This window comes from Aquila chrysaetos, chromosome 3 (genome assembly GCF_900496995.4).
Source record: "Aquila chrysaetos chrysaetos chromosome 3, bAquChr1.4, whole genome shotgun sequence".
Lineage (NCBI taxonomy): Eukaryota > Metazoa > Chordata > Aves > Accipitriformes > Accipitridae > Aquila > Aquila chrysaetos.
In genome coordinates this window covers 67,127,489-67,133,488 of record NC_044006.1, presented here as the reverse complement: position 1 = coordinate 67,133,488, position 6,000 = coordinate 67,127,489, and positions in this window count along the sequence as shown.

Sequence of the window (6,000 nt, the reverse complement as noted above, 5' to 3'; positions counted from 1 at the left end):
CACCGCGGCGGGGGCTGCCCAGGAGGAGGGAATAACAGTGACTGAGGGGAAAGGCGTCGGCCGCAGCCAACCGCGGCGCAGATGGGTAGAGGCGCTGACCAATACGGAGAGGGGATAACGGCGAGCTAGCCAATGGGAGCGGGGAAGCCGGGTCAGGCCGCGGAGACGCCGGGCGGGGCTCAGCCGTTTCCGGCAGGGCAGGGCAGGGCAGGGCTGCACTGGACTAGACGGGACGGGACGGGGCGGGACGGAACGGGACGGGACGGGGCGGGACGGGGCGGGGCGGGGCTGGGCTGGGCTGGGCTGGGCTGTCTCGTCTCTGTGCGGGTGGGCATCGCGCTAAGCCGACAGCCGGGTGCTGAGGTGCGGTCTCCCGTTCCGAGCCGAGCTGTGGTGGCGAGGTGGGGTTCCGGGATGCCTTCTGTCAGCAGCCGCCGCTGAGGCGACGCCAAGGCCCGGTGTTGGCGGGAACGTGCTGGGGCACGCAGCCGCATGGCGGAACCAGTGGGTTCGCCAGGCTGGGGCCAGGCTGGATGTCGATGGGTGCCGTGCGGGCAAGGCAGGGCACCGCTGGAGAGCGGTCACCAGGCCTTCATCTGGGGGAAAAACCGCCTCGCAACGTACTGCTGCTGTGACTTGCAAAGATGCGAGGTGCCTTTATCTTCCGTTAGGAATCAGGAGGTTTGAGTATTTCTAACATTAAGCACTGCTTCTTGTCTTTGCACCCATCCGTGAAAACCAAAGGACAGCACCGAAGTGCCGTCTCCTACAAACACGCCTGTGTTTGTGGCAAACAGTTCCAGGATTGAATTTCTAATCAGTTCTGGGAGCATTCTTTCAGATAGATGCCATAACCACAAGACTGTAGAGTCGCAGGCCTTTTTGGTGGTCTCTGTAGCACCTTTAATCTTGGATGTTCTTTGCTCAGTAGTAGCATCCCTTGAAGAGGTTAAGTGTGTGACATACAGATCACAGCCTGTCACGCTCTGAGGTGGGGAATGTTGGCCAGTTGCCTCCCTGCCTTCACTGACAGCTACAGTTTGTAGAAAACAGTTACTATGTTAGTCAAGCTCTGAAATTGCCTAACTCCTTATGTTCTTAAGGGACAGAGAAAGAAACACTTGGTTTCTGGATAGGAATCAAGCACAGGCAAGACGTCACGATGAACTGCTCAGATAGGGTAGTTCTAGACATGCACAGATACCCAGTCTAAAGGCAGAGGAACTTCAATACCAGCCCCTATGGAAACTTCATGGCACCATAGCTGAATACCTTCTGAGCAAGACTTCTTTTGCTGATTTATCGCCTGTCCATAGATTTGGATTTACGGTTAGATTCCATAAATGGACTAGTGTGGCGAGTTAACCCTGGCTGGACACCAGGTGCCCACCAAAGCCGCTCTATCACTCCCCCCTCCTCAGCAGGACAGGGGAGAGAAAATATAACAAAGGGCTCATGGGTCGAGATAAGGACAGGGAGACATCACTCAACCAATTACTGTCATGGGCAAAACAGACTCAACTTGGGGAAAATTAACTTAATTTATTGCCAATCAACCAGAGTAGGGTAATGAGAAATAAAACCAAATCTTAAAACACCTTCCCCCCACCCCTCTCTTCTTCCGGGACACAGCTTCACTCCTGGATTCTCCACCTAACCCCCCAGTGGTGCAGGGGGACGGGGAATGGGGGTTGTGGTCAGTTCATCACACGTCTCTGCTGCTCCTTCCTCCTCAGGGTCAGGACTCCTCACTCTTGCCCTGCTCCAGTGTGGGGTCCCTCCCATGGGACACAGTCCTCCATGAACTTCTCCAACGTGAGTCCTTCCCACGGGCTGCGGTTCTTCACAAACTGCTCCAGCATGGGTCCCTTCCATGGGCTGCAGTCCTTCAGGCACAGACTGCTCCAGTGTGGGTCCCCGCAGGGTCACAAGTCCTGCCAGCAGACCTGCTCCAGCATGGGCTCCTCTCTCCACAGGGCCACAGGTCCTGCCAGGAGCCTGCTCCAGTGCGGGCTTCCCACGGGGTCACAGCCTCCTTCGGGCACATCCCCCTGCTCCGGCATGGGGTCCTCTCTCGCTGGGCTGCAGGTGGAGATCTGCTCCACCGTGGACCTCCCTGTGCTGCAGGGGGACAGCCTGCCTCACCATGGTCTTCCCCACGGGCTGCAGGGGAATCTCTGCTCCGGCGCCTGGAGCATCTCCTCCCCCTCCTTCTGCACTGACCTGGGGGTCTGCAGGGTTGGTTCTCTCACATGTTCTCACTCCTCTCTCTGGCTGCCGTTTCTGTGCAACTTTTTTTTCCTTCTTAAATCTGTTATCCCAGAGGCGCTACCGCTATTGCTGATGGGCTCAGCCTTGGCTGGTAGCGGGTCTGTCTTGGAGCCGGCTGGCATTGGCCCTGTCGGACACAGGGGAAGCTTCTGGCAGCTTCTCACAGAAGCCACCCCTGTAACCCCCCTGCTACCAAAACCTTGCCACACAAACCCAGTACAATTACAAATGATGTTTCACATGTTGTCTTGGAGGCATCACTCTGACTGCCTTTCGGCTCACATTCCAGCATTTCAGTCTGGTTTGTTTTGATTTTTCCTGTGAACAGGACAGATGGACAGATGGCCTTTCATTTAGAGATGCCATTAACAGAAAAAAATTTCAAACTGACAGTTAATATCTTACAAGGGGAGTATCTTAGAGGGGTTCTGCTGTGCAGGGCTTGATGAAGGGAGAATAAGAGGTAGGAAGTGGTTTGAGTAGCAGAGAGCATTAAGAAGTTTAAAAAAAAAAAAAGCGTGCCAGCTACTGCATATCCCTTTAACTGTACAAAACACAACATAAGAACATTAATGTTAATATTGTGTTATTCATTAATAAATTACAAATGTAATATCCATTAACACAAGAACATTAATAATGATTAATATGCAGTCTCAGAAAGGACTGAAAAGTACAGAGATTACTTTTTGTCTGGAGTCACTGTTTAGCATGAAAACATGGTAAATGGAGATTGAGCTTTGTAGAAATACTGAGAATACCCTTCGCTATATTGATCACTTGCTAGTTTCATTGTACCAGATGAAAAAAATCTGTCAAATTCTTCTTCTATCATTCTCCTCATGTAACCAAATACAAGCTACACAAATCTATCAAAAATACTCTTAACTGCCGAGATGGACAAACAAACCAGCATCTCCTATGAAGACAACAGAGTTAACAACCAACCCTCCTGCAAGTGAAGCTCTTGGAATGGAAGCTTCTGTCCTAAAAGACAGAGATGGGGTCTGTATGTGGGGCACAGCTGACATTGACATACACCAAGAAGCAGATGTACACAGTGATGTTCAAGCTACACAGCAGAGGGATACCAGAAAAATGTCCCTGTAGATAATGGAGAGAAGAAAATAGATTTTTTTTCCCCAGTAATAATTATTGAGAAGCTCTATATAGGCACTTTAGAATGTGACTGTCAGAAACAACTATAGTTCCTGTCTTGCACAGACAAACAAAGCACTTCACCTGGAGCGATGTTGGTGAGCACCATGTCTGACAACAAGTCCTGGTGGATAATGAGAGGTAAAAAAGCAGCCAAAAAGGACAAGAGAGACAAAAGAAACTCTTTTCACAAAACAGACAAGGGAGACACCTCCCAAGCCTTTAACCAAAGACATTTTCAGGATCAGGTCTTTTATGTCACCTGTATCATCTTTCCTCTCGCTCCCCTGCAGACTTAGCCTGTACCTTCAAAGCAGCTATTTGTTTTGAAAATAAAACACCCTCATTTTTGTAATAGTATGCATTTCACTGAAACCTCAAGACTTTTCCTCCACCCCACATAAACAGAAGCATGCCTGAAGTGACATATACATGCCTTTGAGATTTGATTTAATTTATGCATCTCCTGAAGTCTGCTGACTGTTTCCAGACACTCTACTAATAAGGGGAAAAGCAGTTCCTTGCCACCACTGGGAAGTCTCTCATTTCACCTGAAAAGCCAATGAGCTGCAAATAAGTGACAGATTTTTGCTATCTACTAAGATAAAGGGAAATGCAATTCCCACCGAACTGGAGGAAAATATCTTAATCGTCCAGCAAGTTAAACAAGAAGATGGTACACCACAGGATGAAGTAAACACTGAACAAACCTGGGATTTGACCCCAGCCTAGAAGGCATAGACTCTTGAGACATGCCTTTCCTCAGTTTTCAGCTTTGCCAGGGCAAATTAAGTTTTTTTTCCCCACCTTTCATATCTAGCTTGCCTCTTTTTAAGCTTCCTGCTCACTTGTTTGAACATTTAAGACTTCCAGTTCACCCTTCTCAGTTATAGAGCTATCCTTGTTCCTGGTCTCCCTGAAGAATCCCTCTCGGAAGTCTGCTCCTGCCCTGGAGTCATAGCTCTTCAGAAAACATTTGTCTAAGTGATCCACTTATGTGCAGAGTGAACAACAGCCTGGGTTTTATCTGAATTGGGAGGTATATACCTCCCAGTCCTAACTAATCTGCTGTTGTTCACTTGACACTTCTTTCTTAAAAGGCCTATTTCAGGAAAGTGGGTTGGCTTCAGCTCACTTCAGAGAAGACAGATGGCTTTGTAGTAAAAATGTAATACATGTATGCTAAATATGTAAGTAGGATGTTGTATCTGCATTTAGTTTTGCTATCTCAAGCATGATGGGAAGAGTGCTATGATGGACGGCTTCCAAATGTTTCTGTACAGCATAAGGTGATGATTAATGATATAGGAAACCGCTCTTTTAGGAAGGAGTTATTAGGTTTCCTACATGAAGGAAGAAATAACCCTTGAGTTCTTTTCTCCCTTAGATCTGTTTTTCTTTTTTCTTTCTTTTGGTTTGAGCTCTGGATAGGAGGCTCTGCCTTTTCCTGCTACTTTTACAGGTTTGGAAAAATCTTTATTTGGGACATTCAACTATTACACTGTTCTATTGCTGGTTTCCTAAGCCTTGTATCTTGTCTTCTCAAGTCCAGCCATGGGCGCAGAAGGAGATCTGGAAGGTGATGTCCAGGACAACCTAACTTTTGCCACTCTGTTGACTGTAATGCCTATTAAAAAAAGCTTCTTAGCTGTTGATAAGATGCTAACTAGTACTGCCCCGCATTTCCCTAGGCTCCTTCCTGTATTGCTGTCTAGGTCTCTTGTTTTAAAACAAGCAGTTTGTGAAAAGCACATGCTATCTTTTGTTCTGCACTTGCCCCTGTACATTACACAGCATCTGCTCCTCTTGTAGCGCCATGACAAAACCAAACCCGTAACAGGGCTGGAGTGACAACAGGCCACTTGCCGTTCTTTTCTCGTGAAAAAGCAACTGCATCCATACAAGGCTTGTTAATTTTCAGGTCAGAGTCACCCTGTATCAAGGAAAAAGCCCCTGTCTTTCCTTACTGCAGTATTTTGCATTTCTTCAGGAAAAAAATGGTCATCTCTGTATTGCCCCCTGCTGATAGAGAGTGAGCTGCTCCATAGAGTAAGAAAGTTACCAAGTGTTTTCCCAGGGAAATCTGAAATGTGGATCCTTGTGCTCTCGCTGGATGTTTTTTTCCTTCATACTTATAGCTAAAACCGTAGAATTATGTTAGGATGAAGTAATTTTGGTAGGAAAAATGAGGCTTAAAAAATGTTTAGTTGGGAACTGAATAGCTGAGGACTGTAGTTGTGACTTGGCTAAGATGGCTGAAAAAACTGCAACTGGACCAACTATAAAGAGAATGCAAAGCATCAAACTGTGCCATTTGGTCAGGTTGTGTTCAGGCTTCCTTCCAGGCGACTCTGTTTTCTACCTCTTGTCCATCTTCTTTTCCCTGTTCTGTCTCGCCCCTTTCCTCTCCTTAAAGCCATTTAGCTATTCATTTTGCTCCCTTCCTTTCTCCTTTTGGTGGCTTTGAAGAAGGGAATAGGCTAAAATTATGGGAAGTTCTCAACCAGTTAGGGTGGTTATCTTGTAGAATGACCTCCAGTGATGAAAAAGATGCTAGTAAATAGGTAAAAC